This window comes from Hemitrygon akajei, chromosome 9, assembly GCF_048418815.1.
Source record: "Hemitrygon akajei chromosome 9, sHemAka1.3, whole genome shotgun sequence".
NCBI lineage: Eukaryota > Metazoa > Chordata > Chondrichthyes > Myliobatiformes > Dasyatidae > Hemitrygon > Hemitrygon akajei.
This window is the reverse complement of record NC_133132.1, coordinates 101,185,482-101,198,694: the sequence shown is the minus strand read 5'-3', so window position 1 is coordinate 101,198,694 and position 13,213 is coordinate 101,185,482. Positions and strand designations below refer to the sequence as shown.

General features: G+C 38.4%; 1 protein-coding gene and 1 long non-coding RNA gene across 3 annotated transcripts in view; one reads left to right on the top strand and one right to left on the bottom strand.

Annotated features, from left to right (window-relative positions):
• Positions 1-13,213, bottom strand: part of LOC140733395 (uncharacterized) — an 83,117-nt gene that overhangs the window by 3,211 nt on the left and 66,693 nt on the right. The gene's annotated exons all lie outside the window — the stretch shown is intronic.
• Positions 1-13,213, top strand: part of egln1a (egl-9 family hypoxia-inducible factor 1a) — a 91,008-nt gene that overhangs the window by 24,643 nt on the left and 53,152 nt on the right. The gene's annotated exons all lie outside the window — the stretch shown is intronic.

Below are 13,213 nucleotides of genomic sequence, written 5' to 3'. Positions count from 1 at the left end.
AGTGTTATCCAGGATCATCATGATGGAATGGCAGAGCAGACTTGAGCTAATAGCCAAATTCTGCTCCTATGTCTTATGGTCTTATTTAACAAAAATAACATTTGGCAGCAGAATATGTTACTCCATATCGTATGTATCCAATTAATCTGTACGATCAAAATAAAGTTTCCCAAATTAACATGTTCTCTCTTCCCACGCTATTTTTTCCCCCTGTTGGAGCAAGGGGCTGTGAAAATTTCCAATTGTTTGCCTCTGTCTTCTAAATGTTCAGGTAGGATGGACTTAAACAAGGTTTGCAGTTGCCTTAAAATTCATTCAGTACTTGTATTGAGACTATTTTGCATATTTGCAGTACATGTCCATATTAGCCATTTTTCCTTATTAATTCCTAATGTATTTGGAGTGGTTGTTTTGTGGTTGCTAGTATTTGATTATTTAAAGTGCTTTGCCCCCTTTTTTGTCAGTTTTGCAGATGGTTATTGTAAATTTTGGATTTTGACAACATTTTTACCCACTGTTATTGTTCAACAACTAAATTTTGGGGTTCAATCCTAGAGCTATTGAACAGAATAGAACTATTTGTATTTGTTTAGGATAGTTATCAATTCATTCTCCAGTCTTGAGATTTCTCTGATCAGTTTTAATCATCAGCACTTAAAATTCAAATGCCAATTTAAATAACACCATCAGGAACTGAATATATGTTGATTTTGAAGTCTTGGTATTGTTTTTTATTATGGTCACATGTACAAAGATACAATGAAGAGCTTGTCTTGCATATTGTTGATAAAGATCAAATTACTACACATTGCATTGAGGTGGAACAACTTTGAAAGATAACAGTGTAGAATAAAGTGCAACAACTACAGAGATAGCACAGTGTTGGTACGCAATAAAGTACAAGATAGATTGTGAGGGCAAGAGTCTATTTGAATGTATAAGAGGTTTGTTCTATAACATTAGGTGAATACCATAGCTAGCTTGAAATTTATTTGGACCCTTAAAAATCCAAATGTTGTCAACACACAGAATATAGATTTTCTTTCCTATGACAATCGATAGCTCTGGGCCTGTACTTGCTAGAATTTAGAAGAATGAGGAGGATCTCATTGAAATCTATTGAATTTTAAAAGGCCGAGATAGAGTGGACGTGGAGAGGATGTTTCCTCTGGAGGGAGAGTTTAGGATCAGAAGGCATAATCTCAGAATGGAGATGAGGAGGAATTTCTTTAGCCAGTGAGAGATGAATCTGTAGAGTTTGTTGCCACAGGTAGTTGTGAAGGCTAAGTTATTGTGTGTCTTTAAGGTGGAGGCTGCTAGGTTGTTCATTAGTCGGAGTGTAAAAGGTTATGGGGAGAAGGCAGGAGAATGGGTTGAAAGGGAAATGGATCAGCCATGATGAAATGGCAGAGCAAACTAGATGGCTGAATGGCCTACTTCTGCTCCTATGTCTCATGGTCTTATAACCCCACCCCCCCAACATCATTCAATTCCATTTGAATTACTGTTACTATTTAAAATACCCGAATTGATTCTTGCATCCTTCACATACACAAGGAGTAAAAATCTTTGTTATGACTCCTTCTAAATGCGCAATGTGCAATCATAGTAATTTATAATAATTTATAATAGAACAGTCAATGTAACATAGAAATACACTCAAATCAGCGTGAGTTAACCATGTGACTGTCCAAGTGTTGGTCAGCAAATCTAAGTCAAGGTTGGCTTCCATAAAGTGAAACTGATCAGACTTGGGAATTTTCGCTTATTATTGTTTAATGTAGAAATCCCAAAGTTGTTTTCAATGATTCAGTGCTTCTCTGCAGGAAATCCTATTTGCAGCCTTCTCTAGTGAAATCGAGGAAGAATAGTGAATTGATTTTGCAGTATTTAGAAAGTACTCTTAACACAAGAAAAATTTCAATGGCATTCTAAGTTTCAGTACTGTTTACTAGTTTTACTGTATTAAAAAAATCACTTAAATTGTTAATAATTTGGATAAATATTTTAAACGGAATCATTGAAAACTGAAAAATATTTCATATTTATGATATTTCAGCTGTTCTAGTTTTAATTTTGTGCTCTATAAATGGTTACAAATTTTATTGATTCTACATTTGCGTTCTGATTTTTTTTAGCATTTGATATTTGTGCTGAATTAAAATATCTTTTGAATAGTAGAGCACATATGGTGGCCCATTCCTGTTTCTTTTAACAGTTGTAGTCCACCAGTGATCCCATTTAAAGATGCCTAACAGCTACCAACTTGAGAAAAGGGCAAAACTCAGTGTCACATAAATGACTTGATCTTGGTGGGCAGCATTCTGCGAGGTCAGCAACTAATGTTGTTACGTTATCATTATTAACCACAACCCAGCCCAATCTGTTTGATATTTCTGCACTGTTAATACAGAGAAGGAACAGGGAAAGGCTCATTTTTGGGTAGTTAATAACTTCTGTTGGGAGCTGATAAAGACTTAAGCCTATTTATCTTTGGAGACATTCAGGCCCAACATAAGCTTTTTTTCAGCTTCACCTTCGAACTGGACCATACAAAACAGTTATTTCACAAATTAACCTCAATATCATACAATTATTTATTCTTCTCTCATCCTGATTGTTAGAGACTCCTTAAGTCAATGTTTACTTACAATGTTTACTGCAACTGTTAGTTGCATTCATTACTGGTTTCACATTGTCAGTTGATAAAACTGGATTTAAGACCATGCAAGTTTAACAGTGGCTGGCTCATGTAACAAAAGGGACCCTACTGTTAAACTTCAGATAATATTGTTTTTTTCCACAGTATACCTGCTGAATCCTATTCCAACATGTTGAAGAAGCAAACATATCAATTGGAAGACAAGGAGTCCGCAGGTTTTCCCTGTTGAAGATCTGTACAATTTTGTCTTCCACAGCAGGAAGGTAAAGCTAAGGGCCTCGGAGACCAAGGGGACAGGTGTAATTGCAGAAACTACAGAGTGATCTCTCTCTGTTGTTTGCTGCTGTGCAAGTTACCACAAGGCTGCCTCTCAGTGGTTGATGTCATATTGTGTATTCATTTCTTCAGAAGGCATCATGGATGAGATTAGCTCCAAGAAAAAAGCAGGGAGTCAGTAAGAAGGAACAGGGAAAACCTTTCTCAAATTTGGCTGGTCTTAGAAAGTTGTCTCCATTCTATATCTGCTATACTGTAGTATCCAAGATATCATTCTAATTAGCAGGTCCATTAGAGACCCAATCCCATCACTTCAGCAGTAGGGTTTTCAGATTTTCCTCATGTTCAAATCACAGTGATGTACAAAACAAATGGAGAAACTGTTCAGTTTATGTTGCATCTTCTCTGGAACCAAGGGATTCAGCTTCTGTGATCATACTGCAGTGATACGTGATCATATTTTTTTATGCCTTAGACAGAAACCTTTGATCCATGGAATCTATTCAGATACTCACAGCAATACCAGCAATCCTATTTCCCTTTGTTCTTTTCTCTCTCGTGCAGTTCAAGTTTAGCCTGATTCTCATACCATCTATCTACAATGCAGGCAAAGTTAAGTAATTAATTTAACCATCAAGTAGCATGTCTTTGACTGTGGGGAGAAAACTAGAGCACCCAGAAAAACCTGCATGATCATAAGGAGAATGTGCAAACTCCTTGTGAAAATAATCATAGAAATACTTTTTTGAAAATTTAATTTTCCTCAACTCTAATCTCACTTTGATATTAATAATGGGGAGCAACACATGTATTGGAAAATGGTTCACAAACTCTCCCCGTGAATCTGGAGCCACAATTCCTATATCACATCTGAAAACACTTTACCAGAAGGATAATTTTCTGATGGGGAGAACTTTCACCATCACTACTTGTATCTACCTCCATCACTTTCTCTGCCAATTAATTCTATATATAATCACGACCCTCTGATTTCAAAAACTTACCTCTTACATATTCCCTCTCAACCTAAAACCTAATAGTGCTCTCCACTATTATACTTTGTTTACCCCCCCCCCCCCATCACAGTCAAAAGACTTGCCATCTACCCTTTCTGTGGTATTCAAACAGTAGTAAGGGCACCGGGCACCCCTTGTGTGAATAAACCCAGCCAATGAAATCTCATGAGTAAAGTGTTTCATTCCAGGCGAAATCCAGATGAAAGGCTATCTTAGATTGGATGTGGTATAACAATCCAGATCTTATTAGGGAGCTAACATAAAGGAACCTTTAGGAGGCAATGATCATAATATGATTGAATTCATACTGCAATTTGAGAGGGAGAAGCATTAATCACATGTATCAGTATCACAATGGAATAAAGGAAATCACAGAGGCACGAGAGAGGAGCTTGCCCAGGTGGATTGGAGGATATTGTTAGGGATGATGGCAGAGCAGAGATGGCTGATATTTCTGGAAATAGTTCATAAGGTGCAGGATAGACATGTCCCACAGAGGAAGAAGTTCTCAAATGGCAGGGGTAGGCAGCCGTGGCTGACAATGGTAGTTAAGGACTGCATGAAAGACTAGGAAAGGGCATAGAAAAAGTAGCAAAAGTGAGTGGGAAATTGGATGACTGGGAAACTTTTAAAATCCAACAAATGGCAACTAAAAAAACTATATAAAGGGATAAGATGACATATGAGGGCAAACTAGCCAATAATGTAATGCAGGATACCAAAAGTTTTTTCGATTATATAAGAATGTATAAGGGACATGAGAGTTAATATTAGACCACTGGAAAATGATGCTGGTGAGGTAGTAATAGAGGACAAAGAAATGGCAGATGAACTTAATAAGTTCTTTGCATGTGTCTTCACTGTGGAAGACACTAGCAATGTGCCAGAGATCTGAGTGTCAGGGAGCAGGAGTGTGTGCCATTGCTATTACAATAGAAGAAGTGCTAGAGTCCTGAGAGAGGTTGCGAAAATGATAACGGATGCATTGGTCATGATCTTTCAATAATCACTTGATTTTGGCATGGTCCCAGAGGACTGGAAGATTGGAGATGTCACTCCACTCTTTAGGAAGGGAGGAAGGCAGAAGAAAGGAAATTACAGGCCAATTAGCCTAACCTCAGTGGTTGCAAGGTGTTGGTGTGTATTGTTAAGGCTGAAGTTTTGGGGTACTTGGAGACTAATGAAAAAGTAAGTCAAAGTCAGCATGGTTTCTGTAAAGGGAAATCTTGCCTGACAAATCTGTTCTTAAAGGAAGTAACAAGCAGTGTAGACAAAGGAGAGGCAGTGGATATCATTTACTTGGATTTTCAGAAGGCATTTGATATGATTCCACACATGAGGCTGTTTAACAGGATAAAATTCTATGGTGTTACATGAAAAATACTGGCATGAATAGAGGAATGACTGACAGGCAGGAGGCAGCAAGTCAGAACAAAGGGGTCCTTTCTTTTCTGGTTGGCTGCCAGTAATAAAGGGTGTTCCTCAGACTGCTACTTTTCACATTGTTTTTGTCAGTGATTTAACTAATGGAATTGATGGCTTTGTGGTAAAGTTTTCAGATGATACGAAGTTAGGCGGAGGGGTAAGTAGTGCTGAGGAAGCAATACGATTGCAGCAGGACATGGACAAATTGGAAGAATGGGCAAAAAACCTAGCAGATGGAACAATGAGTTGGGAAAATGTATGATGATGCATTTTTGTAAAAGTAACAATAGTGCAGACTATTATCTAAATGGGGAGAAGGTTCAAACAGAACCTTGTTCTGTTGCAGAGTGCAGAAGGACTTAGGAGTCCTCATGGAAGATTCCCAAAAAGTTAATTTACAGGTTGAGTCAGGGGTAAAGATGGCAAATACAATGTAGGCATTTATTTGAAGGGGAATAGAATATAAAAGCAGGAAATAATGCTGAGCCTTTATAAGACACTAGTCAGGCTGCACTTGGAGTATTGTCAACAGTTTTTGGGCTTTGTATCTCAAAAAGTATGCATTGCCATTGAAGAAAGTCCAGAGAAGGTTCAAAGGATATGGCGAGAAGGGGTTGTGTGGGATCTGGGATTAGCCATGATGGAATGGCGGAGCAGACTTGATGGGCTGAATGGCTAATTCTGTTACTATATCCTGTGCTCTTGTACAGTCTTTCTAATGTTACTATATCCTTGGTGTAGTGTGACAATCATAATTGTGCACAATACTCCTGTGTAGCCTGACCAATATTTTGTACATCTACAATGTGATGTCACAACTCTTGTAGCTCAATTCCTTGGATTATGAGGGTAAGTATGTTGAATGCCTTCTTCACTACTCTTACCACTTGGGTCTCTGTTTTCAGTAAGCTATGAACTTGTACCCCAAGGTTCCTCCATACATCAACACTCAAGGGCCCTGCCATTTTCTGTTTGTGTTCTATTAATAATTGACATCTGAAAATGCATTATAGCATGTTCAGTTTAAATTCCATCTGCCACTACTTTGCCTAATTTTCCAATGGGTTCATGAGGCTTTTGAAACCTTTAGCCCAGAAGGCTGTGGACTTTAAATAATTGAATATATTTACTCTCCTGTAGAGCAAGATGTTTGGTCTATAGGAAAGTAAACAATTATGGATAACAGACAGGAGAGCAGAAAGTGGCTAGGATCAAATTGGCTATTGTTTTATTGAATGACATAGAAGATTTGAGGGTTCACTGATCTATTCATGCTCCTGTTTTTTATGTTCTTGAATTACCTGACATGATTGTATTCTTATATCCTGTTTTCTGTACGGTATCTTGATAAATTAATGTCCAATTCTCATAAAAGAGAAAGCATTTTGATCTGATCTTTGAGAGCAGCAGTTGAATTTCAGTAAGTGTAATTGTCCTTAATGCCAAAGCAGCATTTGGCTATTGTGGTATCCAGAAATCAAAGCAAAATTAAAATCTCTGTGGAAATTAAAAGTTGAGGTGGGGGTTGGATTTAAATACTTCAATGGCTGGAGTCACACCAAGTACAAGAGAAGGTGATTTGATCTCAAACATTATTTTTTTCCATGCATCTGCCTGATCCACTAATCGTTTCCAGCATTTTTTTGTTTTTATTTAAGAGTATCAGTGCCTGTAATATGCCTCTTTTAGAAGTTGGTTTAAGTAATTGGAAGCTAATAATTTTAGCCCCAGGATCTTACTGAAAGTGCTCTAGGGACAGTGTCCCTGACTAACTTAAGACCTCTTTGATTTGTCCTTCCATCATGAAATTAGAAGTTTTTAAGTGATATTTAATTCCATTTGCAAATCCTGCATATAATTAGAGTCTGACTCGATGCAACAATGCCCAGAATATAATGTGATTCACTTTGGTTGAAGAAAAATAGAAAAACAGAGGGTTTTATAAACGTTAAGAGATTGAATGATGTTGCTGTTCAGAAGGGATCTAAGTATCCTACACAAACTACTGAAGGTCACTGCAACTATAGCAGGCAATTATGAAGGCAAATGGGATATTAGTCTTTATTGCAGGAGGTATGGCTATAAACAGGAATATTTTAACCAATAAATTGTTCACTACATTTAAAGGTTTTGACTTATGATATTTCTTTTGGATCTTTTGCCAAACATTTTCAATATAAGTCTCTTAGTTCTTGACTCCTTCCACAATGGGAATGGTTTCTTTCTATTTATCTGTCCCTACTCTCAATGAGTTAAAATACCTTCATCAGATTCTGTGGTTCCAAGGAGAACAATTCCAGCTTCTCCAGTTTATTTACATAACGAAAATCTATTATCTTCAGATAATTTCAACAAATGTCTATAGTATCCTGTCAAAATTTTGCTAACAAGGCATGTAGAAATGTGAACAGTACTGTAGTTATGTGTGCATAACTGGAGTCCTGATCATTGACTGTTTATTCCTTTCCGTGAACTTGCTGAGTTCCTCCAGAATTTTGTGGGTGTTGCACTGGTTTATCACTCCAGTTATAACCAAGCCAATATTCTTATATGATTTCAAGATGGTTCTCTTGCTCTCATATTTGATGGCTTTGTTTATAAAGGCCAGGGTCCAATATTTATTTAAATAATTACATTTTCAACCTGCCCTCTCACTTCCAAAGGAATATCTGTTATCTCTGTGCTGTACACCCTAGCTGTATTGCCTCTTTTCGTTCTTCTTAAAATGAAACACTTCATATTTCTCATTGACTCTCCACCCATTTCTTTATCCCCATTAGGTCTATAACTATCTCATCATTCACTATGTCTTTAAATTTCATCATCTGGAAATTTGGCAATTGTGGCCTTTTCTCCCAAGTTCAAATAATTCATTTAATAGCAGTGGGACTATTACTGACCTCCAGTTTGGAAAAGGACTTTTCACAACACCAAGGTGGTGTAGTGGTTAGTTACAGCTCGGGGCCTCTGAGTTTGGTGAATTTTTTGAGGATGTGACTAAACTCATTGATGAAGGTAGAGCCATAGATGCAGTGTACAGTCGGCCCTCCTTATCTGCGAGGGATTGGTTCCGGGACCCCTTGCGGATACCAAAATTGGCGGATGCTCAAGTCCCTTATTCAACCTGTCTCAATGCGGTGGATCTTAGGACCCAGCGGAACCCCAGACCTTATTTAACCTGTCTCAGTGCGGTTGACATTAGGACCCGGCGACAGAACTCTGAATCCGCAGTGTTTCTGTTTACGAAAATAATTACGATCACAATTGAAAATAAGGTGGAAGTAATAAAGCAATCAGAAAGAGGTGAAACGCCATCAGTCATTGGAAAAGCGTTAGGCTACGTTGGTCAACGATCGGAACAATTTTAAAGGATAAAGTGAGAAAGGCTCTGCCTCGATGAAAGCCACAATTATTACTAAGCAATGCAGTGGTTTAATTACTGGGTTTTGGGTTTTTGATCCTCCACATCAACCTGGCACGGTGGAGAGCGTGCTCAGGAGCGGTCTGCCACTAGATTGAACTCAGGAACTTTTGTTCCCGAGGCCGGTGCTGAAACATATGTTCTTAAATGTTTTATATGCATAGAAAGGTAAAATATATACTAGATACTAAGACAAACGTTTGACTAGCTGATGCTAAATAATACCGGATGTACCTGTTCCGACTTACTTAGTAAGAGAACTTCCAATTTTTTTCGATCCCGATCCACGACAACCCAATGCCATCCTCCTGTATACTTTAAATCATCTTTAGATTACTTATAATACCTAATACAATGTAAATGCTATGTAAAATAGTTGTTATACTGCATTGTTTAGGGAATAATGACAACAAAAAAAAAGTCTATACATGCTCGAACAACAAGTGCTGGAAGAGCACTTCCGGATTTTTACGATTCATGGGTGGTTGAATTCAAGCATGCGGAATTCACAGATAAGGAGGGCCGACTGTATATAGATCTTAGCAAGACATTTGGTAAGGTACCCCATGCAGTGCTTATTGAGAAAGTAAGGAGACATGGGATCCAAGGAGACATTGCTTTGTGAATCCAGACCTGGTTTGCCCACAGAAGGCAAAGAGTAGTTGTAGACGGGTCATATTCTGCATGGAGGCCAGTGACCAGTGGTGTGCTTCAGGGATCTGTTCTGGGACCCTTGCTCTTTGTGATTATAAATGACCTGGATGAGGAAGTGGAGGGTTGGGTTAGTAAATTTGCTGATGACACAAAGGTTGGGTGTGTTGTGGATAGTGTGGAGGGCTGTCAGAGGTTACAGTGGGACATTGATATGATGCAAAACTGGGCTGAGAAGTGACAGATGGAGTTCAACCCAGATAAGTGTGAAGTGGTTCAATTTGGTAGGTCAAATATGATGGCAGAATATAGTATTAATGGCAAGACTCTTGGCAGTGTGGAGGATCAGAGGGATCTTGAGGTCCGAGTCCATAGGACACTCAAAGCTGGTATGCAGGTTGACTCTGTGGTTAAGAAGGCATATGGTACATTGGCCTTCATCAATCGTGGGATTGAGTTTAAGAGCTGAGAGGTAATGTTGCAGCTATATAGGACTGGTCAGGCCCCACTTGGAGTACTGTGCTCAATTCTGGTCGCCTCACTATAGGAAGGATGTGGAAACCATAGAAAGGGTGCAGAGGAGATTTACAAAGATGTTGCCAGGATTGGGGAGCATGCCTTATGAGAATGGGTTGAGTGAACTCAGCCTTTTCTCCTTGGAGCGATGGAGGATGAGTGGTGACTTGATAGAGTTGTACAAGATAATAAGAGGCATTGATTGCTTGGATAGATTTCTCCCCAGGGCTGAATTGGCTAGCACAAAAGGGCATAGTTTTAAGGTGCTTGGAAGTAGGTACAGAGGAGATGTCAGGAGTAAGTTTTTTTACGCAGAGTGGTGAGTGCTTGGAATGGGCTGCCGGCGGCAGTGGTGGAGGTGGAAACGATAGGTTCTTTTAAGAGACTCCTGGATGGCTACATGGAGCTTAGAAAAATAGAGGGCTATGGGTAAAGCCTAAGTAGCTCTAAGGGACATGTTTGGCACAGCTTCGTGGGCCGAAGGGCCTGTATTGTGCTGTATGTTTTCTATGTTACTCCAGTTTACTCCCACAATCCAAAGATTTACCAGTTAGTAAGTTAATTGGTCATTCTAAATTGTCCTGTGATTAGGTTAGGGTTAAATCAGTGGGTGTGTTGCTGGGCGGTGTGGCTCAATAGGCCAGAAGGGCCTGTCTGTGCTATATCTCTAAATTAATAATAAATAAATAAACAGTTCTCCATTTTCTGTTACATTGTCAACTTTCTATTTCAAACAACTGCAGCTCCATTTTATTTTGATTGCAAGCTATTAATGTGGCACTTTATCACATGCCTTTTTGAAATTTGTGTGTACCACATCAGTCCTGTATTCCTCATTAAGTCTACCAGGTAAATTAGATGTGATTTGCCTTTAACAAATCTTTGGTGGCTTTTTCTAATCAATTCACACTTGTCCATATGGCACTATACTCTTGTCTCTGATTATTGTTTGTGTTCTTACCCAAACTAGAGGTCAAGCTGATCTGTTGCTTTGTTTATCCTTGCACATTGTTTGAACAAGGGTGCAATACTTCTAGTTTTCCAGTTCTTGGGTATCACTCCTGAATTTGTTTGGAAGCGTATGGCCTGGCAAACTTGACTGCATCTCAGGTGATTTAGTACCATCTCATTTTCAGTCTTTTGTCTTATCCAAAGTATCAACTGGGTTATAACTTTGCTGAGACACCAGCAGCCTCTCCTCCCATAATAAAGAACAATGTAAACCACATTTTTAGTCTGCAACTATGCTCACAACCTAATGAGCAGTTTGCAAAATGGTAGGCACGGTTCATTTCCTTGAAATGAAGATCGTATGAGGCTAATTTAGTGCCACCATAAATTTATACAATGCTTTTAACAGTGTACAGGCTGCAAGGATGCCAGTCATTAATACTTGAGACATACCAGAGTCTGCAAACTGATAGAATTTCTTTTTCTCTCTATCTTTTTTTTCTTCCTCAACCTAGACATCACTGATATCCCATTACCTGCATCAGATAAGACCATAAGAAATAGGAGTAGAAGGCCTTTTAACATTCAGAATGTTTCTGTGAGATCCCCCTCATTCTCCTGAACTCCAGAGAATACAGCCCAAGAACTGCCAGACGTTCTCCGGAATCTTCTCTGAACCCTCTTGAGTGTCAGTATATCCTTTCTAAAGTATGGAGTCCAAAACTGCACACAATACTCTGTGTGGTCTCACGAGTGCCTTATAGAGCCTCAAAATCACACCCTTACTCTTGTATTCTGAACCTCTAGAAATGACTGCCAACATTACAACAATGGTTAAAAACAGCTAATATTTTACGGCCCATAAAAGGTGCATCATAAAAAAACAGCACCAATCCAAAAAAGCTCTGCACACCCTAGCGAACTATTTCTAAACTAGATGCTAGAAATCAAGTGCAACTTGGAGGATAGTTTTTATTCACCTTAATTATTAGGCCAATGCAAAGCTGAATCAATTTAGATAATAAAAATAATGAGATTCTGCAGATGTTGGAAATCCAGAGTAACACATAAAATGCTATAGGGACTCAGCAGGTCAGGCAGCATCTATGGAGAGGAATAAACAGTGGATGTTTTGGATTGAGACCTTTCATCAGGACAATTTAGATCTGTGTGTTGGCCTTGGTACTCTTTGCATCTGAATATTGTTCTCTTGTCTGGTGCCTGAACCTTTACACATAAGCATGAAAGTAGTATATTCCACTATTTGTACTTTCTGTAGTTTGATGTTGTTTTACTCGCAGTGAGAGAGGATTTGACAGCTTTTCTTGTACAAGAATAGATCATCATTGATTCCTGCTGCGAATATATTACACCTAACCACCAAGACGTAGCCTTAACTCAAGGCAAACTTTCTGATTCTGTACATAGAATTGCATTGAAAAATCTGGATGCTTAATATTGGCAGGAAATCTAGTCAGTAACAATAGTAGGCAAGTTAAAGATTCAATTGTCAAGCTTCTGGGTTTTTGCTCACTGTTTCAATCATTGGACTATGCTTCCTCTGTGATCCAAAAGGCATTATAGTCTGTTAAACAAATGGTATATCACAGATGTAACTGAAATGCAGTGAGGTGCAGTCAATGAGCCATTAGCTGTTAAATAAATGTTTTCACTTCTGCCATTGCCTGAGAAATATGGAATTCTTGTCCTTAGGATCAGAATGGCTGGAGTGAATCAAAAAATAATCATGTATTTAAAATTACACTTTGGAATGTTTTGAACAGTGGTCAAAGAAAGTGTTGAATGAAAAATCTAGTTTAAATAGTCAATGCATTAAATGAGCTATTTTACTTCCAGCTTACATGTGCATTGCTTGCATCCCTCTTCATTCAATTTGTTTCAAGTAAATATAGTCATTGAGCAACATTTGATCATTTACCTATTAATGCTGTTTAATTTTATAGTGGTTGAGTTTCAGTTGCTAATTGCAGATTTGTTTCTCTGAAATTTCATGACTGAGCTCCAAATAGAGTAACAAGACATTCTGAGTGTTTTCCCTCCTTAAAGCTTGCTGTTTCTTGATGGCTTCTTTGTGTTTCTCATGTTCCTTTTCCACAGCTTAGTGCAGTCCTGTGGTGTAAGGCCCAATTTACTTATTATACACTGTGTTTGTTTCTCAACGTTAAATCTAATCTTTATCAGCCTGCCTGAGTGATTCAGAAAGAGCCTCATGCTATCTTTTTGCCACTACCCTTTCCTTGTCAAACCAGACAAAACTGGAAGCGGTTCCTTTTC